Below are 23,867 nucleotides of genomic sequence, written 5' to 3'. Positions count from 1 at the left end.
TATCAAGTGTTTCCCCATAATAACAAGATGTGCTCGATTGCAATCAGCTTTTTCCTTTGAGTGAACACATCAATCAGCAACAAATCACTTTTGCTCACACGAACACAAACTGCAAACACGGACCAGCCGAGTCTCTCCCACTTTGTCAACCCCTTCCTGCAGAGTCTCCTCTCCACCACCAGATGGTGATTTTGGCCACAATAAAACCAGGACAAATGGTCACAGTGAGGAGACGGTCAGCAACAGAAAATAAAACAATAACAGGGAAAACCTTTACACAACAACAGGGTACATCGTTACACAACAGAAAACATATTTACACAACAGGAAATACCTTTAGACAACAGGGAGAGCACAATCATACAAATGCCTTGTTTCTCCATCTCAGTTTCGTTGTCTGTCTCTCTCTCTCCGTTCCTCACTTTTGCTTCCTCACAGTCTATTCGTTTTCTGTGTGTTTTCCTCTCTGTCTCGTTGTCGATGGTGTCACTCAGCGTCCTTGTAACATTGCGTAGCCAGGCTGAGCCTCCCAACACCTGTGTTATAGAACATAGAACAGTACAGCACAGTACAGGCCCTTCGGCCCACGATGATGTGCCGAAACTTTAACCTACTCTAAGATCAAAACTACCTACATACCCTTCATTCTACTATCATCCATGTACCTATCCAAGAGACGCTTAAATGTCCCTAATGTATCTGCTTCTACTACCACCGCTGGCAGTGCATTCCATGTGTGAAGAACCTACCTCTGACATCTCCCCGAAACCTTCCTCCATCACCTTAAAATTATGCCCCCTGGTGATAGCCCTTTCCACCCTGGGAAAAAGTCTCTGGCTATCCACTCTATCTATGCCTCTCATCATCTTGTACCCCTCTATCAAGTCACCTCTCATCCTTCTTCGTTCCAATGAGAAAAGTCCCAGCTCCCTCAATCTTTCTTCGTAATACATGCCCTCCAGTCCAGGCAGCATCCTGATAAATCTCCTCTGCACCCTCTCTAAAGCTTCCACATCCTTCCTATAATGAGACGACCATAACTGAACACAATATTCCAAGTGTGGTCGAACCAGGGCTTGATAGAGCTGCAGCATAACCTGGCGGCTCTTAAACTCAATCCCCCTGTTAATGAAAGCCAACACACCATACGCCTTCTTAACAACCCTATCAACTTGGGTGGCAACTTTGAGCGATCTATGGACATGGGCCCCAAGATCCCTCTGTTCCTCCACACTACCAAGAATCCTGTCTTTTCGCCTGTATTCTGCATTCAAATTCAACCCTCCAAAATGAATCACTTCACACTTTTCCAGGTTGAACTCCATCTGCCACTTCTCAGCCCAGCTCTGCATCCTGTCAATGTCCTGTTGCAACATGCAACAGCCTTCCACACTATCCACAACTCCAGCAACCTTCGTGTCATCGGCAAAATTGCTAACCCAGACTTCCACTTCCTCATCCAAGTCATTTATAAAAATCACAAAGAGCAGAGGTCCCAGAACAGATCCCTGCGGAACACCACTGGTCACCGAGCTCCAGGCTGAATACTTTCCATCTACTACCACCCTCTGTCTTCTATGGGCCAGCCAATTCTGTATCCAGACAGTCAACTTTCCCTGCATCCCATGCCTCCTTACTTTCTGAATGAGCCTACCATGGGGAACCTTATCAAACGCCTTGCTGAAATCCATATACACCACATCCACTGCTCTTCCTTCATCAATGTGTTTTGTCACATCTTCAAAGAATGTAATAAGGCTTGTGAGGCATGACCTGCCCCTCACAAAGCCATGCTGACTGTCTCTAATCAAACTATGCTTTTCCAACTAATCATAAATCCTGTCTCTCAGAATCCTCTCCAATAATTTGCCCACTACCTACGTAAGACTGACTGGTCTATAATTCCCAGGGTTATCCCTATTCCCTTTCTTGAACAAGGGAATAACATTTGCCACCCTCCAATCATGTGGTACTACTCCAGTGGACAGTGAGGACGCAAAGATCATCGGCAAAGGCGCGGCAATCTCTTCCCTCGCTTCCCGAAATATCCTTGGGTATATCCCGTCTGGCTCCAGGGACTTATCTGTCCTCATGTCTTTCAAAATTTCCAGCACATCCTCCCTCTTAACATCAACCTGTTCGAGCATATCAGCCTGTTTCACGCTGTCCTCACAAACGACCAGGTCCCTCTCACTAGTGAATACTGAAGCAAAGTATTCATTTAGGACCTCCCCTACCTCCTCCGACTCCAGGCACAAGTTCCCTCCACTATCCTTGATCGGCCCTACCCTCACTCTGGCCATCCTCTTGTTCCTCACATAAGTGTAGAACGCATTGGGATTTTCCTTAATCCTACCCGCCAAGACTTTTTCATGTCCCCTTCTAGCTCTCCTAAGTCAATTCTTCAGTTCCTTCCTGGCTACCTAGTAACCCTCTAGAGCCCTGTCTGATCCTTGCTTCCTCAACCTTAAGTAAGCTTCCTTCTTCCTCTTGACTAGCTGTTCCACATTTCTTGTCATCCAAGGTTCCTTCACCCTACCATCCCTTCCTTGCCTCATCGGGACAACCTATCCAGCAGTCGCAGCAAGTGCTCCCTAAACAACCTCCACATTTCTGTCGTGCATTTCCCTGAGAACATCTGTTCCCAATTTATGCACCCCAGTTCCTGCCTAATAGCATTGTAATTCCCCCTCCCCCAATTAAATATTTTCCCATCCCGTCTGCTCCTGTCCCTCTCCATGACGATAGTAAAGGTCAGGGAGTTGTGATCACTATCACCGAAATGCTCTCCCACAGAGAGATCTGCCACCTGGCCTTGTTCGTTGCCAAGCACCAAATCAAACATAGCTTCCCCTCCAGTCAGCCTATCTACACAAACAGGTCAGTGGCAAGTGGTCCAGAGGAAAACCACAAAGAAAAAACATCCCAAAGCCACCACCCAAACCAGTGGCAGGAGGAGGCTCTCTTCTGAATCAGGCTGCAACAACTCCTCTTCACTGGACGGGGAAATGCTGGAACGACAGCCCCTTCAAAAGAGGCGGCAGAACTCCGAGATGGATGGTAAAGCATCCCAGCCCCCAGGCACTGGAAGCTGTGATGGGCCCGGCGTGGCCCAACCCCAATGCCCCACACGTAACGACGTGGCCAACGCATCTCAGCTCCGGGACACCGGGAGCAAAGACACGTCTGGCGCACCTGAGCTCCGGGAGACCGGGAGCTGTGATGTTTTCGAGGAGGAACAGATGGAAGCAGCTGAGGACAACCCAATGCTCACTGGCTACAAGAGCCCCCCGATGTCACCCGAGCGGAACAAACCCTGCATGAAAAATCAAGAGCGGTTTCTGAGCCCAATCAACGTGAAACTGCTTGAGCACACGATGGGTATGCAGGAACATCCCGAAGGACTGAGACTAGCGAGGACAAATGGTATGGGAAGCAACAACTAATTTTTAGTAAAAAATGGGTGTAAGAATTGCTTCCATTAATGTGCGTAGCATTAAATCTACTACGCGATGTATTTCAACCTTGGATTACCTTGCCAAGGTCAAAGCTGACCTACTGTTTCTGCAGGAGTGTGGAATACCACACCTCAGCACCTACAGGCAGTGGTCGCGATGGTGGTCCCACGGGCCATCGATCTGGTCGGGGGGTAATGACTGCCGTTCCTCCGGCCTGGGTATTCTGCTGCGGGGAGGTAACTTCACCATCTCCGAAGTTAAGGAGGTGGTGGGCGGTCGCCTCCTCGTAGCAGAAGTGATGCACAACAACGCTCCGCTCCGGTTGATCAACGTGTACGCCCCGGTACAACGCAGCGAGCGGCTGACCGTCTTCCAGCAGCTCCCACTGCTGCTGGCGACGTCCAGGCCGGTCATCCTGGGAGGTGACTTCAACTGCATCATCGATGCGGCTGGACGATCCGGCAGTGACGACAGCAAACTGGACGCTACGTCCAGATTCCTAATAGAAACAGTTAAAGATGCCAAACTGCACGACGTCTTCAGCAAACCTGCAGACAGAGCGCAGCGCACATACACATGGTCAAGATCGGACGGGTCTGCCCGTTGCAGGATTGACTTCCTGTTTGTGTCTCGTGCTGTCATGGTCGGATCCACCGACGTCAAGCCGGTGTTCTTCTCCGACCACTGCCTCTTACTGGCTGACAGTCACTTAAAGGACGTCCAGCGGGTTGGCAGAGGGACGTGGAAACTCAATGCTACACTGCTGACCCCAGAGAACGTTGAGGAACTCAAAAGGGATTACAAAGGTTGGAGGACCGTGAAACCCCTCTTTGAGTCTCCAGTTCACTGGTGGGAAGCGATTAAGGAGAACATCAAGAGGTTCTTCATCCACAAAGGTGTTCAGAAGGCGAGAGAGAGACAGAGGGAAATGTCCCGACTCCAGAAAATTATGCAAAATCTACTCCGGTTGCAGTCAATGGGGGTCGAGGTCAAGGAGGACCTCCAAGAGGTGAAGAGCCAGCAGGCCTCGCTCTTTGCCAAGGAGGCCTCCAAGATCATCTTCCGGTCCAGAGTCCGCTCCTCGAGCAGGATGAGACGTGCTCGCGTTACTTCTTCCAAAAGGTACACACAGAGAGCTCTGTTATCAGCAGCCTGAAGGAAGAAGATGGCTCGGTAACGTCTTCGCACTCCGACATACTAAGGATCAGCAAATCCTTTTGTGCTGGGCTGCATGACGCGAAGCCCACAGACAGCAGAGCCTCCCAGTCCTTCCTGTCATCTATCACAGAGGTCCTAGATGACAGCAGGAGGGAGAGACTGGACAAGCCGCTAACTCTGGACGAGCTGACAAAGGCCGTCGAGCCTTTCGAGACGAGTAAAACTCCCGGGAGCGACGGCTTACCAGTCGAGTTGTACTCGGCGCTGTGGGACTGGGTTGGCCCGGACCCGCTAGAAGTATACGAGAGTATGCTCCTGGCCGACAGCATGTCAGAATCCATGAGAAAAGGCATCATCACGCTCATTTACAAGCAGAAGGGGGAGAGGGCAGAAATCAGAAATTGGCGGCCCATCTCACTGCTCAATGTTGATTACAAGATTCTGTCCAAAGTCATAGCCAGTCGAGTCAAGTCTGCTCTGGAGTTGGTGATTCACCCCGATCAGACCTGTACTGTACCCGGCAGGAAGATCTCTGATAGTCTCGCGCTGCTCAGGGATACGATCGCCGACGTACGGGACAGGAGGGTGGACACCTGCCTCATCAGCCTGGACCAGGAGAAGGCTTTTGACAGGATATCGCACACCTACATGATGGACGTGCTTTCCAAAATGGGGTTTGGGGAGGGAATCTGCAATTGGATCCAACTGCTCTACACAAACATCAGTAGCGCAGTCTCAATCAACGGGTGGGAATCTGAAAGTTTCCCGATCAAATCTGGAGTCAGACAGGGCTGTCCTCTGTCCCCGGTCTTGTTTGTTTGCTGTTTTGAACCCTTTGCTGAGTCTATTAGGAAGGATGCGAGCATCAGAGGGGTGACAATCCCAGGCAGCGGAGGCACTCAGGTCAAAACCTCCCTGTACATGGATGACGTCGCCGTTTTCTGCTCGGATCCGCTGTCCGTGCGCAGACTGATGAGCATCTGCGACCAGTTCGAACTGGCCTCGGGAGCCAAAGTTAACCATGGCAAGAGTGAGGCCATGTTCTTTGGGAACTGGGCTGACCGATCCTTTGTCCCCTTCACCGTCAGGTCAGATTACCTGAAGGTGCTGGGGATATGGTTCGGAAGGGCCGGGGCGTGCACCAAAACATGGGAGGAGCGAGTAGCCAAGGTACGACAAAAGTTGGGCATGTGGGGGCAGCGATCTCTCTCCATTGTGGGTAAGAACCTGGTCATCAGGTGCGAGGCGCTCACGTTGTTGCTGTAAGTGGCACAGGTCTGGCCCATACCCCACTCCTGCGCTGTGGCAGTCACCCGTGCCATTTTCCGCTTCGTCTGGGGATCTAAAATGGACCGGGTCCGGAGGGACACGATGTTCAAATCTCTGGATAAAGGCGAAAAAATGTACTCAACATCGCCCTCAACCTGATGGCCGCCTTAGTATGTGGCTGCATCAAGCTGTGCGGAGAGCCCCAGTATGCAAACACCAACTGTCACTATGTGCTGAGGTTCTATCTGACCCCGGTGTTGCGAAGGATGGATCTGGTCACATTGCCACGGAACGCTCCATCCAGTTGGACTGTGCGTTCGTGGAAATGTTTGTGTGGAAAAACACCTTTGACCACCAATCCATCAGGCAGTGGTCTGCACGGAATGTCCTCAAGTATATTTTTGGAGAAGAAAAGTCTGGAAGAGGAAAGACCGGCGGGAAAGCTCGGTCCAAGGCCAAGTCTCGCTCCTCCTGGGCTGGACTGCAGTTCCCGGTGGGCCGTGTTCACAGGCTCCTGAGAAAGGGCAACTATGCTGAGCATGTGGGTGTCGGAGCCCCGGTCTATCTGGCTGCTGTGCTCGAGTATCTGACCGCTGAAATCCTCGAGTTGGCCAGTAACGCGGCCCAGGACAACAGGAAGACCCGCAACATCCTCAGACACCTACAGCTGGCTGTCCAGAATGACGAGGAGCTCACCAAGCTGCTGGGAGGGGTGACCATCACTCAGGGCTGGGTGCTGCCTAATATCTAGGCCATGCTGCTGCCCAAGAAACCCAGCGCTCCGGGCACCAAAACCAAGGCAATCTGCCAGGATTTTATCAAATACCCAAAGGTTCTTTTCAGAGCCACCCACAGTATCATTCTTGTAAATCTCCTCTGTACTCTCTACACAGCAATTATGTCCTTTCTGTCATGTGATGACCATAACTGTACGCAATACTCCAGCTGTGGCCAAACCACCGTTTTAAACAGTTCTCGCATTACATCCCTGCTTTTGTCGACCAAGAAAGGAAAGCATTCCATATGCCTTCTTCACCACTCTATCTACCTATCCTGTCACTTTCAGGGACCTGTGGACATGCGCTCCAAAGTCTCTCACTTCTTCTACCCATCTCAGTATCTTCCCGTTTATTGTGTATTCCCTTGCTTTGTTTGCCCTCCCCAAATGCATTACCTCACACTTCTCCAGATTGAATTCCATTTGCCACTTTTCCGCCCACTCAATTAATCCATTCATATCATTCTGAAGTCCACAGCCATCCTCCTCACTATCAATTACACGGCCAATTTTTGTGTCATCAGCAAATTTCCCAATCATACCTCCCACATTTAATTCCAAATAATTAATTTTTTTTTGAAGAGATACAGCACTGAAAGAGGCCCTTCTGCCCACCGAGTCTGTGCCGACCACAAACCATCCATGTTATCCTAATCCTACACTAATTCCATATTCCTACCACATCCCCACCTGCCCCTATATTTCCCTACCACCTACCGATACTAGGGACAATTTATAATGGCCAATTAACCTATCAACCAGCAAGTCTTTGGCATGTGGGAGGAAACTGGAGCACCCGGACGAAACACACGCAGACACAGGGAGAACTTGCATACTCCACACAGGCAGTACCCAGAATTGAACCCGGGTCGCTGGAGCTGTGAGGCTGCGGTGCTAACCGCTGCGCCACTGTGCTGCCCGTGTGGTAACATACACCACAAACAGCAAGGGACCCAACACTGAGCCCTGTGGAACGCCACGAAAAACCGCTTTCCATTTGCAAAAACATCCGTTGACTACTATCCTTTGTTTGCTGTCACTGAGTCAATTTTGGATCCAACCTGCCACATTCCCCTGTATCCCATGGGCTTTCATTTTATTGGCCAGACTGCCACGTGGGACCTTATCAAATGCCTTACTAAAATCCATGTAAACCACATCCACCGCACTATCCTCATCAATGTTCCTTGTTACTTCCTCAAAAAACTCAATAAAGTTAGTGAGACATGACCTTCCCTTAACAAATCCATGCTGACTATCCTTGATTAATCCGTGCCTTTCTAAGTGGTAGTTTATCCTGTCCCTCAGAATTGATTTGAATAATTTACCCACCACTGAGGTCAGACTTACCACATCCTTTTAAAATAATAGTACAACGTTCGCAGAGCTCCAATCCTCCGGCACCTTCCCCATATCCAGTGAGGATTTGAAGATGATCCTCAGCGCATCCACTATTTACTCCCTGGCTTCCTTTAACAACCTCAGATGCAAACCATCCGGCCCTGGTGATTTATTCATTTTGAAGGATGTCAGACTCTCTAGTACTTCCACTCTCATTATGCTTATCGTATCTAATATTTCACACTCCTCTTCTTTTACTACAATGTCTGCATCATCCCTCTCCTTTGTGAAGGCAGAGACAAAAAACTCATTAAGAACCCCGCCCACATCTTCTGGATCCACACAGAAGTTCCCTTGTACATCTCTGATAGGCCATACCCTTTCCTTAGTTATCCTCTTGCTCTTAATGGACTGATAAAACATCTTTGGGTTTCCTTCAAGTAGTTGTATCCAGTCCACATCCACCAAATCACCTCTCAGTTTTGTAAAATTTGCCTTCCCCCAATTTAGAACTTTTACTTTTCGAGCTGCCCTGCCATTACTTAGATTTACAAACTCATTATTGCTCGTGTAATAAGTGTAATAAGTAGAATAATTTACCAGTTACTCACCGATCAGCTTCTTCCCCTGTACCATGGAGGCTGAAAAGGCAGAAGAGACCAAAGAGCACCTCCTTCCCCCAGTCAGTGAAGTCCCTCACACATCAACTCACAGCTTTACACTCTGTCCTTACAGCACTTTCTAATTAGTAATTATTCATAAATTACACTAACTAAAACATTAGTAACCTGACCAATTACAAGGTAGCTATTTGAGGGTTTTTAAACAAAGAGCTTTTTTCCCTATCCCAAAGGCTCTTTTCAGATCCACCCACAGTATCTGAAAGGGCTGATTACTGTCTGAAGTCTGCTGTACCCACACCTCTGTCTATCCCTCTTCATCTAGAACAACCAGCATCATCTTCCATTCCTTTCACCATCATGTGTTTAACTCGCTTCTCCTTATAGACAGTCAGATATCAATGTAATAATGAAATGATCTGTGTCAGTGCTGGCCATTTCCCTGTCCTGATTTCAGACCCTACTCTGGACACTTGTTTCCCATTCCAGGACCTTCTTGTATTAATATTCAGCACCACCTGTCAGTCAGAAACTTGTCTCAATGAACCGATCCTTTTACTGAACTTCCAACTGCTGCTGTCTATTTCTCGAGGGAAAGAGCTGCTCACTGTATAAGGATGTGAGGGGAATGTAACCCGGCTGCTGGTGAGACGGTCCCGTCTTCTCAATCAAAAGCCTTTTATTTTACTTCAGTGATTCCCAGATTCCCAGCTGGTCTGTTGAAGATTTTGTTTTCACAGAAATATCTTGTTAAATACAAATCTGATTCCAACATGTCAGTAACAGGACAGAATGGGAACCTTTTAAAAGGATGAAGCAACTATTTCAGTGGCTTCTCACTGTCCCCCTGAAGCCTGTGTGAAGGGGAATTACCAATAGTCTGTAATTTATTACTTCCACACCGAGTTTGAGTTATTTGTCGTGTGAAAGATTGCTGAACGGAGTCTTTTACTGTCAGTTGCGGATGAGAAGTTGACAAAAATTGGCAAAATAAAGCTGTTCATAAAATAGCACCAGCAATTTGAGTCGGTAAAAGCAAAATTGTGTTTTAAAAGTTTATTTAAACCGCTACGGGAAAATAGATTTTTATGTACTTTTCCAGTCGATCACTTCTTTTCCACAGTGAAATTGGCGGCTTTCACAAATTCAAATATTCTGCCAGGTTGACAGGTTCAACCAATGATTTTTTGTATTTTGTGCTTCGAGATTCTCTGATTGAATCATTCATACAAGTTAATGGCTGTGTGGACTAATAGATAAGGCGTCTGACTTCGGTGTATTTTATGATGTTATCAGAAGATTGCAGGTTCGAGTCCTGCCACGGTCATTTTGACCCAAAGGGATTATGCAGGGATTTGGGGATTGAGTCGGGGACTGAACAGATTGGAAACCCGACATTGACTCAATGGGGCGAATGGCCTCCTCATGTGCTGTCACTGACTTTATGAGAAGAGGGTGACCAATCAGAAGTGGGCTGGGGTTACAGCGGGTTCAAACTGCAGGAATTCCAGGTCCCTGAATGACTGAGCTGAAACTTCTCAGTTTCACTGCAGGAAACACCGTCTCGGGGGAAATAACATCACAAATAATTCCATGTGACTAATTATTCAATTATAAAACAATGTGAAGGTGTGATGTTACTTTTCACTGTGAGGGGAGAATCCGCCATCTGGGTAAATCAGCAACTTTATAACATCGTCTGTACGTTTAGAAAAGAAACGATGAAAACTCTCCCCATAACCCTGGTGTGGTGGAAAGGCTCAATTCAGAGATTGGAATATAACGAGAGCACAACATAAATCATTAACTGATATTTCCGGCATAAAACACACCCCAGCTCCCGTTCCCATGTCACTGTTGTCCCTATGAGGCGGTGGGTGACTCTGAAAAGAGACTTTGTTTTGTGTTTCTGCAGGAAAACCACAAAGATCCTCCCAGGCAGTGAAACTCATCTTCCCAGAATCTCCATACCAGATTGAAACAGAAAACACAAAGACAGTGAGAAAGTTCCAGAGAGTTACTGAGCATTAAAACCAATGAAATAAACCAATTCTAGAGAGATGTTGGTGCAGCTTTTTCAGAGCGATTGTGGGTGGCTCTTAAAAGAGCCGTTGTGTTTCGAGTGTTTTCACTACATGGTGGAGTTTTACTTGGAGTTGATGTACTTGGTCACTCACTTTGTCCCTTCTCACATTCCGAGCGCTTTGTTGGGTGGAAATATTTATTCAGGCAGTTTCAACAGCTCAGAGCCGACATTGAGTCAGAAACCAGAAATGGGAGTACGGGACACAGACAAGGAATTTATGCTGGACCTTTAGAAATCTCACTGGTTATAGGCCTCAGTTAGAGCGTTGTGTCTAATTCCATGCTCCACACTTTAGCAGGAATGTCAAGGCCTCAGAGAGGGTGCAGAGGAGATTTACTGGAATGGTATCAGAAATGCAGGAATTCAGCTAATGTGGAAAGAATAGGGGTCTGGGGTGTGTGAAGCTGGGGTCCTTCTTCTGAGAGCAGAATGGCAGTTAATAGTTGTGTTCAACATTGTGAAGAGTTTTTATAAGAATAAAGAAGTTTGACTGCAATTAGACAGAGCCTTGGTGAGATCACACATTATGGGCGGCACAGTGGCGCAGTGGTTAGCACCGCAGCCTCACAGCTCCAGCAACCCGGGTTCAATTCTGGGTACTGCCTAGGTGGAGTTTGCAAGTTCTCCCTGTGTCTGTGTGGGTTTTCTCCAGGTGCTCCGGTTTCTTCTCACAAGCCAAAAGACTTGTTGGTAGGTAAATTGGCCATGATAAATTGTCCCTGGTTTAGGTAGGTGGGAGGGAAATATAGGGTCGGTGGGGATGTGGTAGGAATATGGGATTAGTGTAGGATTAGTATAAATGGATGGTTGTTGGTCGGCACAGACTCGGTGGGCCGAAGGGCCTTTTTCAGTGCTGTATCTCTCTGTGACTCTAGAGATGTGGATGCTCGTTGGGTATATCCAAGAGAGAGATCGATAGGTTTTTGGATACGAAGGGAATCAAGGGATCTGTGCTAGTGTGGCAAGATGGAGTTGATGTAGGAAATCAGCTGTGATCTTATTGAATGGCAGCGCTATTTCCATGGGCCGAATGGCCCACTCCTATTTTTTATGTAAAGTTCCATTCCTCTCAGGGAATATTTTATTTTCAAAAAGAGAAATACTGCACACACTGGAAATCTGAATAATAACAGAAGATTCTGGAAACACTCAGCAGTTCCAGCAGTATCTGTGGAGAGAGGAAGGGAGGAGCAATGTTTCAGGTCTATAGAAGGGTCACAGAACTGGACCACTAACCCGAGCTTCTCTTCTCCACAGTTGTTTCCGGACTGGCTGAGTGTTTTCAGTATTTTAGGCTTTTTCTTTCTGTATTTCATCCTTTTCTCACTTGACTATTTTCTGTGAAACTTTCAGCGTTGTGCTCAATTCTTTGTGTCGTTGTGTTGCCTTTATTTGAAGTAATGTAAATAGTTTCCTGAATTGAATTTTCCAAATGGTTGGGCAAATTTTTCCAACCAGCTTTTGAGCAAGTTCACCACATGCACAGTGAAGGATTCCTTCACATTTGCGAAGACCATACAGGACTTGCATATCGATAGCAATGCCGTGTCCTTGTGTCATTTGACATTGCTAGCCCATTCACCAATGTACCACTTCAGGAAGCCATAGATATTTGCACTGCAGTGCTATATCATGGTGATCTATACCCGTCACCATTGTGTGAATCTGTATTCATTGAACTTATGAACTCGGCAACTTGCACAGTTGAGTTCAGTTTTATTGACACCATGCATTGCTGGTGTTGCCATGGGATCCCCTCTAGGCCCAGCTCTCACAAACATCTTTGTTGGATTCCATGACAAAACTGTTTTTAAGGGAATGACACCTAACCTCCGACCGCTTGCATATTTCCAATATGTAAATGATACGTTTGCTAAATTTGAATCCGCAGCTGCATGAAATAATTTCCTTGCACGTCTTCATGGGCTCCATCCGACACTCAAATTCACCTTTGGAATGGAGCAGTCAAATGAGCTCCCTTTCCTTGATGTACTAGTTGAGAAATCTGCTAAGGGGTTTTCTACCACGGTCTACCGCAAACCTACCTTCACTGGTCAATACACGCGTTGGGATTATTACAGTTCCACGCGCTATAAAATTGGTCTTATCGACAACGTCATAAATAGGGCTGAGCCATTTGCTCACCATGCAAGCTTGATGCTGAAATAGGGCGAATCAAAGACATCCTGCATTACAATGGCTACACTGATCAGATCATTTCTCACTGTATATCACACAAACTTATAAATGGGCTGAAGGACGTCATTTTGAGCCCTGAAAAGTGCCCAGTCTCCCTCAAATTACCCTGGAAGGGTAATATATCCCCAGTATTTGAGTAACAGGTGAAGCGAGCTGTTTCCTGCTGTTACTATGCAGGAGCAACAAGTGTGGTGTTCGCCACTAACAGGATGCTGCTGTCAAGCAAAAGAGACATCCTGCCTATCACACAAATAAGTAACGTGATATATGAATTTCAATACCAGTGTGATGCTAGGTTTCTAGACCGTACATCCCAAAACTGGCGGATTGTATCAAATAACATGTCCCTTCCGCTGTTCGCAATGGGCCCAACCCAACCAACCCGTGCTTGCAAAACTCAAAACACAGTATCCAACATGAGATGTGATTCCACAATAGGACAACATTTGCTAAATAATTCTCAGTGTGCTAAGAATTACACTGACAACCGATTTAAGACTGTCAGTAAGGCTCGCAGTGTGGTGCACTGGTGTGTACTGTAAGCTACATATATTAATACACAGGGCCCTGTTCTTTGCAGACAGAAAGAACATGCACACATGTTGTGCCAGTTTCAGCTAAACAAAATAAGTGACAGCCATTCACTGGCTCATTCCACAGGGCAATGCCGTGACCAATCAGAGTCAAGCTGCCTGGTTTAAATTTCAGACAAAGCTGGGCAGTTATCTGTCAGTTACCATAAACTGATGCATTCTGAATGGCAATGCCTCGACCAATCAGAGTTCACTTGCCAACCAATCAGCACTCTCTTCTCATACAGAAGAAAGTTGTTGTTTTCCCTTAAATTGGTATTCTTGTGGATTGCCCTGCTGAGTGCAAGACGAAAACAACTGGCTACCAAAGTTTGGACAACATGTCACTATTTTCACGAAATGATTACTTTTATTTTCAATATAAAAATATAAAGCAATATGAGTGTAACATTTACAGACAAATTCTATTACCTCACATTGCCTGATTCTTTCACACTGACAGACTATGTGAACTACTGTCCCGATTTTGCAGTTCTCACTTCCAGTTAGCAGATGTCAGCAATCTGTGATACAGTGCAGTTTACAGACCAGACCGTCAATCACAACATGCAATAATTGTTCAGCTTATGTTGGACTGGTGGGATTTAGAAATACTAGGAATTGAGATGAGCTGTTATTGTATTTAATTATTTGTTTCATGGGATGTGGACGTCGCCAGCCAGGCCAGCATTTATTGTCCATCCCTAATTGCCCATGAGAAGGTGATGATGAGCTTCCTTCTTGAACCACTGCAGTCCATGTGGGGTAGGTACACCCACAGTGCTATTAGGAAGTGAATTCCAGGATTTTTACCCAGCGACAGTGAAGGAAGTAATGGCGATATAGTTCCAAGTCAGGATGATGTGTAGCTTGGAGGAGAACTTTCAGGTGGTGGTATTCCCATGCATCTGCTGCCCTTGTCCTTCTAGGCAGTAGAGGATGCAGGTTTGGAAGGTGCTGCCTGACTAGCCTTGGTGCATTGTTGCAGTGCATCTTGTAGATGGTACACACTGCTGCCACTGTACGTCAGTGGTGAAGGGAGTGAATGTTGTGGACGGGGTGCCAATCAAGCGTGTTGCTTTGTCCTGGATGGTGTCGAGCTTCTTGAATGTTGTTGGAGCTGCACCCATCCGGGCAAGTGGATAGTATTCCATCACACTCCAGACTTGTGCCTTGTAAATGGTGGACAGGCTTGGGGAGTCAGGAGGTGAGTTACTCACCGCATGATTCCTACCCTCTGACCAGCTCATGTAGTCACACTATTTATAAGGCTCCTCCAGTTCAGTTTCTGGTCAATGGGAACCCCCAGGAAGTTGATAGTGGGGGATTCAGCGATCGTAATGCCGTTGAATGTCAATGGGAGATCGTTAGATTCTCTCTTGTTCGAGATGGTCATTGCCTGGCACTTGTGTGGCGCGAATGTTACTTGCCACTGATCAGCCCAAGCCTGGATATTGTCCAGGTCTTGCTGCATTTCTACATGGACTGCTTCACTATCTGAGGAGTCGCGAATGGTGCTAAATTTTGCAATCATCAGTGAACATCCCCACTTCTGACCTTATGATTGAAGGAAGGTCACTGATGAAGTAGTGAAGAAGGTTGGGCCGAGGATACTACCCTGAGGAACTCCAGCAGTAATGTCCTGGAGCTGAGATGATTGACCTCCAACAATCACAACCATTTTCCTTTGTGCTAGGTACGATTCCAACCAGTGCAGAGTTTTCCTCTTGATTCCCATTGACTCCAGTTTTGCTCTGGCTCCTTGATGCCATACTCAGTCAAATGCTACCTTGATGTCAAGGGCAGACACTCTCACCTCACCTCTTGAGTTCAGCTCTTTTGTCCTTGTTTGAACCAAGGCTGTAATGAGGTCAGGAGCTGAATGGCCCTGGCGGAACCCAACTGAGCGTCACTGAACAGGTTATTGCAAAGCAAGTGCCCCGTCGATGACACCTTCCATCACTATACTGATGATTGAGAGTAGACTGATTTGGCAGCAATTGGCTGGGTTGGAATTGTCCTGCTATTTGTGTACAGGACATACCTGGGCAATTTTCCACATTGCCGGGTAGATGCCAGTATTGTACCTGTACTGGAACAGCTTGGCTAGGGGCGCGGCACGTTCTGGAGCACAGGTCTTCAGTACTATTGCTGGAATATTGTCAGGGCACGTAGCCTTTGCTGTATCCAGTGCCTTCAGTCGTTTCTTGATATCACATTGAGTGAATCGAATTGGCTGAAGACTGGCATCTGTGATGCTGGGGACTTCAGAAGGAGGCCGAGATGGATCATCAACCCAGCACTTCTGGCTGCAGATTGTTTCAAATTCTTCATCCCTGTCTTTTGCACTGATGTGCTGGGCTCCCCCATCATTGAGGTTGGGGATATTTGTGGAGCCACCTCCTCCTGTTGGTTGTTTAATTGTCCACCACCATTCATCATTGGATGTGGCAGGGTGTAGATCTGATCCATTGGTTGTGGGATCACTTAGCCCTGTCTATTACATGCTGCTTCTGCTGTTTGGCATGAAAGTAGTCCTGGGCTGTAGCTTCATCAGGCTGATGCCTCATTTCAAGGTATGCCTGGTGCTGCTCCTGGCATGCCCTCCTGCACTCTTCATTGAATTAGGGTTGATCCCCCAGCATGTTGGTAATGTTAGAGTGGGGGAATATGCCGGGCCATGAGGTTATAGAATGTGGTTGACTACAATTCTGCTGCTGCTAATGGTCCCCAGCACCTCATGGATGCCCAGTTATACATTGCTGGTTCTGTTCAAAATCTATCCCATTTCGCACAGTGGTAGTGGCACACAACACGATAGAGGGTATCCTCAATGTGAAGACGGGACTTCATCTCCACAAGGACTGTGCAGTGGTCACTCCTACCAATACTGTCATGGACTGATGCATCTGCGGCAGGCAGATTGGTGACGATGAGTTCAAGTATGTTTTTCCCTCTTGTTCGTTCCCTCACCACCTACCGCAGACCCAATCGAGCAGCTATGTCCGTTAGGACTAGGCCAGCATGGTCAGTAGTGGTGCTACCGAGCCACTCATGGTGATAGACATTGAAATCCCCCTGCCAGACTACATTCTGGACCCTTGTCACCCTCAGTGCTCCCTCCAAGTGGTGTTCATCAGTCTTTCGCTGTCTCTTGCTGGTTTGCTCAGTACCGTTCTCTGTCTGTTCCTTTCTGAGTCCTGATAATAACTTCCTGGTTTTCTGTGTGTCTTTCTCTGCCTGCCTCATTGTCGGTGCTGTTACTCCGTGTCCTTGTGTCATTGCGCAGTGAGGGTGAGTCCGTCAGCATGTGTGTTGCTGAGTCCGGGATTCTTGAGAAATCCGACTACAATCCTATTTTTATCAAAATATTGGGGAAATGAACATATTTCACTAACGGGCAGCCAAAGTTTCAAACAGTAGTTCGCAGAGTGGCGCAGTGGAAGCGTGTTGGGCCCATAACCCAGAGGTCAATGGATCGAAACCATTTTCTGCTATTTATGCTTCGTAATAATGCAAACTGCTCACTTTCAAAACATCAAGTACTTCCCCATAATAACAAGATGCTTCCAAAGGCACTCGATTGCAATCAGCTTCTTCCTTCCAGTGAACACATCAATCAGTAACAAATCACATTTGCTCACACGAACACAAGCTGCAAACACGGACCAGCCGAGTCTCTCCCACTTTGTCAACCCCTTCCTGCAGAGCCTCCTCTCCACCACCAGATGGTGATGTTGGCCACAATAAAACCAGGACAAATGGTCACAGTGAGGAGACGGTCAGTCACAGAAAATAAAACAATAACAGGGAAAACCTTTACACAACAACAGGGGACATCTTTACACACCAGGAAATACCTTTAGACAACAGGGAGAACACAATCATACAAATGCCTTGTTTCTCCATCTCAGTCTCGTTGTCTCTCTCTCTGTCCCTCAGTTTTGCTTCCTCACTGTCTATTGGTTTTCTGTGTGTTTTTCTCTCTGTCCCGTTGTCGATGGTGTTACTCAGCGTCCTTGTAACATTGTGTAGCCAGGCTGAGCCTCCCAACACCTGTATTGCTGTAATAAAAACAGAAAATGCTGGAAATGCTCAGTAGGTCTGGCAGCATCTGTGGAGAAAGAAACAGTTAACAGTTCAGATCTGTTTCCTTAGCTCACATTAACTTTGTTCTCTCTCCACAGATGCCGCCAGACCTGCTGACTATTTCAAGCATTTTCTGTTTATGTTTCAGATTTCCAGCATCCGCAGTATTTTGCTTTTGTACGTGTGTTGCTATGTCTGGGACTGTTTGAGTGCAATGCTATTGCTTTATAAACAGCGTTGAAACAAACATTTATCTCGCTAACACACAGCACTAATACACAGCTGGATATAAACAGCAGCCTGCAGCAGAGGGCGCAGTGGAAGTTTATTAACACAAATAATTCACCAACACTACATTTACTGCTATCCCCAATCACACCACGCTTCGTCTTAACATGTTTTACTCTTTATTTGCATCAACATCTTCCTTCCAGTAAACACTTCAATTTGGAACACAGCTTCCAAATCACCTTTATTCACAAACCCGAACACACACCAGCCCAGACTTCCCCCTTCCTGTCAACACATTCCTGCATCACTGCCTCTCCACCAACAGTTGTTGCTAGAATCATACAATCGTGGAATGGCGACAGCACAGAAGGAGGCCATTCAGCCTGTCGAACCCGTGCTGGCTCTCTGTTAGAGCACTAAAATAAAAGCAAAATACTGCGGATGCTGGAAATCTGAAACAAAAACAAGAAATGCTGGATTCACTCAGCAGGTCTGGCAGCATCTGTGGAAGGGTCACTGACCCGAAACGTTAACTCTGCTTCTCTTTCCACAGATGCTGCCAGACCTGCTGAGTGAATCCAGCATTTCTTGTTTTTGTCTCTGTTAGAGTAACTCACCTCATTTCACTCCCCAGTCAGTTCAATTTTGGAGGTGGGAAAACTTCTCGAAAGAATAATTCGGGACAAAATTAACAGTCCCATGGACAAATGTGGGTTAATTCAAGAAAGCCAGCATGGATTTCTTAAGGGAAAATCATGTTTAACTGTCCTGCTGGAGATTTTGATGAGGTAACAGAGAGGGTTGATGAGGGCAATGCTGTTGATGTGGTCTACATGGACTTTCAAAAGGTCTGGCAGCATCTGAAAGGTCACTGACCTGAAACGTTAACTTTGCTTCTCTCTGTACAGATGCTGCCTGACCTGCTGAGTATTTCCAGCATTTTTTGTTTTCATTATGGCACAGAGTTCCCTTTTCAAACTTACAGAATTAACCACAATAGTGTACTCTGAGATTCAAGTTAAATATCAGCCCAATATTTACACACATTATGAGTTTATAAGTTTCAGTATTAATTCCCATAGTGCATCCTGACATATACATTAGATATAACATAACATAAGAACAGAAGAAATAGGAGCAGGAGTAGGCCATTCGGCCCCTCAAGCCTGCCCTGCCATTCAGTAAGATCATGGCTGATCTGCCCCAGACCTCAACTCCTCTTTCATGCCAGCTCTTCATAGACCTCAACTCTCCAATATTTCAAAAATCTATTTACATCCTCTTTAAATACTTTCAGTGATTTAGCCTCCAATACTGTCTGGGGTAGAGAATTCCAGACATTCACTACCCTCTGAGAGAAGAAATTCCTTTGCATCTCAGTTCAAATGAGTGTCCCCTTATTCTGTAACTATGTCGCCTAGTTTGAGATTCCCCCACTAGTGGAAACATCTTCTCAACATCGACCCTGTTAATAAAAACAAGAAATGCTGGAAATACTCAGCAGGTCTGGCAGCATCTGTGAAGAGAGAAGCAGAGTTAATGTTTCAGGTCAGAGACCCTTCTTCACCCTGTTAAGCACCCTCAGAATCTTGCACGTTTCAAAAAGATCACCCCTCATTCTTCTAAACACGAATGAATAACCTGTTTAGCCGTTCTTCATAAGTCAACCCCTTCATCCCAGGAATCAGCTGAGTGAATCGCTTTTGAACTCCTCCAATGCCAGTACATCCTTTCTTAAGTCTAAATCTCAAGTGCGTCATCAGATTGAGAGATTCTGAAAGATAGCATATCCTGAGATACAAACTGAGATTTCAGTTTAAAACTCCCCTGGATTGTGAAACTAAAAGATACAATAGCAATTCAATTTGTATAGACTGTGCTTTGGATCATATTCCAGCCCTCATACAGTATCAGACTGGAAGATACTGTAGCAATTCCATTAGTGCAGACTCAGCTCTACATTACAGAGCAGGGAACATATTTAAACAACCGGGAACACTTTTACACAAGACGGATCATATTTACACAACTGAGAAGATATTTACCCAACAGGGAACCATTTTACACAATAACAGAGAACATCTTTACACAACAGCGAATATAGTTACACAACAGAGAACATATTACACAGCAGGAAATATCTTTAAAAGAACACAGGGAACATCTTTACACAACAGAGAACACAATTACATAAGTCATCAGTTTTTCGCTGTCTCTTGCTGGTTTGCTCAGTACCTTTCTCTGTCTGTTCCTTTCTGAGTCCTGATAATATCTTCCTGGTTTTCTGTGTGTCTTTCTCTGTCTGTTCCTTTCTGCGTCCTGATAATCTCTTCCTGGTTTTCTGTGTGTCTTTCTCTGTCTGTTCACTTCTGGGTCCGAATGATCTCTACCCGGTTTTCTGTGTGTCTTTCTCTGCCTGCCTCATTGTCGGTGCTGTTACTCTGTGTCCTTGTGTCATTGGACAGTGAGGGTGAGTCCGTCAGCACGTGTGTTGCTGAGTCCGGGATTCTTGAGAAATCCGACTCCAATCCTATTTTTATAAAAACATTGGGGAAATGAACATATTTCACGAACAGGCAGCTAAAATTTAAACCAGCAGTTTGCAGAGTGGCGCAGCGGAAGCGTGCTGGGTCGATGGATCGAAACCATTCTCTGCTATTTATGTTTGGTCGGAAGACAAACAGTTCACTTTCAAAACATCAAGTGTTTCCCCATAATAACAAGATGCGCTCGATTGCGATCAGCTTTTTCCTTCTCGTGAACACATCAATCAGTAACAACTCACTTTTGCTCACACGAACACAAGCTGCAAACACGGACCAGCCGAGTCTCTCCCACTTTGTCAATCCCCTTCCTGCAGAGCCTCCTCTCCACCACCAGATGGTGATGTTGGCCACAATAAAACCAGGACAAATGGTCACAGTGAGGAGACGGTCAGTAACAGAAAATAAAACAATAACAGGGAAAACCTTTACACAACAACAGGGTACATCTTTACACAACAGAAAACATATTTACACAACAGGAAATACAGTTACACAACAGGGAGAACACAATCATACAAATGCCTTGTTTCTCCATCTCAGTTTCGTTGTCTGTCTCTCTCTCTCCGTTCCTCACTTTTGCTTCCTCACAGTCTATTAGTTTTCTGTGTGTTTTTCTCTCTGTCCCGTTGTCGATGGTGTCACTCAACGTCATTGTAACATTGTGTAGCCAGACTGAGCCTCCCAACACCTGTGTTAGAGAACATAGAACATAGAACAGTACAGCACAGTACATGCCCTTCGGCCCACGATGTTGTGCCGAACCTTTAACCTACTCTAAGATCAAAACTACCTCCATACCTTTCATTCTACTATCATCCATGTACCTATCCAAGAGACGCTTAAATGTCCCTAATGTATCTGCTTCTACTACCACCGCTGGCAGTGCATTCCACGCACCCACCACTCTCTGTGTAAAGAACCTACCTCTGACATCTCCCCGAAACCTTCCTCCATCACCTTAAAATTATGCCCCCTGGTGATAGCCCTTTCCACCCTGGGAAAAAGTCTCTGGCTATCCACTCTATCTATGCCTATCATCATCTTGTACCCCTCTATCAAGTCACCTCTCATCCTTCTTCGTTCCAATGGGAAAAGCCCCAGCACCCTCAACCTTTCTTCGTAAGACATGCCCTCCAGTCCAGACAGCATCCTGATAAATCTCCTCTGCACCCTCTCTAAAGCTTCCACATCCTTCCTATAATGAGACGACCAGAACTGAACACAATATTCCAAGTGTGGTCTAACCAGGGCTTTATAGAGCTGCAGCATAACCTCGCGGCTCTTAAACTCAATCCCCCTGTTAATGAAAGCCAACACACCATACGCCTTCTTAACAACCCTATCAAACTTGGGTGGCAACTTTGAGCGATCTATGGACATGGGCCCCAAGATCCCTCAGTTCGTCCACACTACCAAGAATCCTGTCTTTTAGCCTGTATTCTGCATTCAAATTCGACCTTCCAAAATGAATCACTTCACACTTTTCCAGGTTGAACTCCATCTGCCACTGCTCAGCCCAGCTCTGCACCCTGTCAATGTCCCGTTGCAACCTACAACAGCCTTCCACACTATCCACAACTCCAGCAACCTTCGTGTCATCGGCAAACTTGCTGACCCAGACTTCCACTTCCTCATCCAAGTCATTTATAAAAATCACAAAGCGCAGAGGTCCTAGAACAGATCCCTGCGGAACACCACTGGTCACCGAGCTCCAGGCTGAATACTTTCCATCTACTACCACCCTCTGTCTTCTATGGGCCAGCCAATTCTGTATCCAGACAGCCAACTTTCCCTGCATCCCATGCCTCCTTACTTTCTGAATGAGCCTACCATGGGGAACCTTATCAAACGCCTTGCTGAAATCCATATACACCACATCCACTGCTCTTCCTTCATCAATGTGTTTTGTCACATCTTCAAAGAATGTAATAAGGCTTGTGAGGCATGACCTGCCCCTCACAAAGCCATGCTGACTGTCTCTAATCAAACTATGCTTTTCCAACTAATCATAAATCCTGTCTCTCAGAATCCTCTCCAATAATTTGCCCACTACCTACGTAAGACTGACTGGTCTATAATTCCCAGGGTTATCCCTATTCCCTTTCTTGAACAAGGGAATAACATTTGCCACCCTCCAATCATGTGGTACTACTCCAGTGGACAGTGAGGACGCAAAGATCATCGGCAAAGGCGCGGCAATCTCTTCCCTCGCTTCCCGAAATATCCTTGGGTATATCCCGGCTGGCCCCAGGGACTTATCTGTCCTCATGTCTTTCAAAATTTCCAGCACATCCTCCCTCTTAACATCAACCTGTTCGAGCATATCAGCCTGTTTCACGCTGTCCTCACACACGTCCAGGTCCCTCTCACTGGTGAATACTGAAGCAAAGTATTCATTTAGGACCTCCCCTACCTCCTCCGACTCCAGGCACAAGTTCCCTCCACTATCCCTGATCGGCCCTACCCTCAGTCTGGCCATCCTCTTGTTCCTCACATAAGTGTAGAACGCATTGGGATTTTCATTAATCCTACCCGCCAAGACTTTTTCATGTCCCCTTCTAGCTCTCCTAAGTCCATTCTTCAGTTCCTTCCTGGCTACCTTGTAACCCTCTGGAGCCCTGTCTGATCCTTGCTTCCTCAACCTTAAGTAAGCTTCCTTCTTCCTCTTGACTCGCTGTCCCACATTTCTTGTCATCCAAGGCTCCTTCACCCTACCATCCCTTCCTTGCCTCATCGGGACAAACCTATCCAGCAGTCGCAGCAAGTGCTCCCTAAACAACCTCCACATTTCTGTCGTGCATTTCCCTGAGAACATCTGTTCCCAATTTATGCACCCCAGTTCCTGCCTAATAGCATTGTAATTCCCCCTCCCCCAATTAAATATTTTCCCATCCCGTCCGCTCCTGTCCCTCTCCATGACTACAGTAAAGGTCCGGGAGTTGTGATCACTATCACCGAAATGTTCTCCCACCGAGAGATCTGCCACCTGGCCTGGTTCGTTTCCAACCACCAAATCCAAAATAGCCTCCCCTCTAGTCGGCTTATCTACATATTGAGTTAGGAAACCTTCCTGGACACACCTGACAAAAACTGCTCCATCCAAACTATTTGCACGAAGGAGGTTCCAATCAATATTAGGGAAGTTGAAGTCACCCATGACAACAACCCTGTTACTTCTGCACCTTTCCAAAATCTGCCTCCCAATCTGTTCCTCCGTGTCTCTGTTGCTATTGGGGGGTCTATAGAAAACTCCCAATAAAGTGACTGCTCCTTTCCTGTTTCTGACTTCCACCCATAATGACTCAGTAGACAAACCCTCCTCGATGACCTCCCTTTCTGCAGCTGTGATACTATCCCTGATTAACAATGCAACTCCCCCACTTCTTTTACCTCCCTCCCTATTCCTTTTGAAACATTCAAACCCGGGAACATCCAACATCCATTCCTGCCCCTGTGATCTCCAAGTGTCCGTAATGGCCACAACATCGTAGCTCGAAGTACTGATCCATGCTCTAAGTTC

This window comes from Heterodontus francisci, unplaced genomic scaffold, assembly GCF_036365525.1.
Source record: "Heterodontus francisci isolate sHetFra1 unplaced genomic scaffold, sHetFra1.hap1 HAP1_SCAFFOLD_51_2, whole genome shotgun sequence".
Taxonomy (NCBI): domain Eukaryota; kingdom Metazoa; phylum Chordata; class Chondrichthyes; order Heterodontiformes; family Heterodontidae; genus Heterodontus; species Heterodontus francisci.
This window is presented reverse-complemented; position numbering follows the sequence as displayed.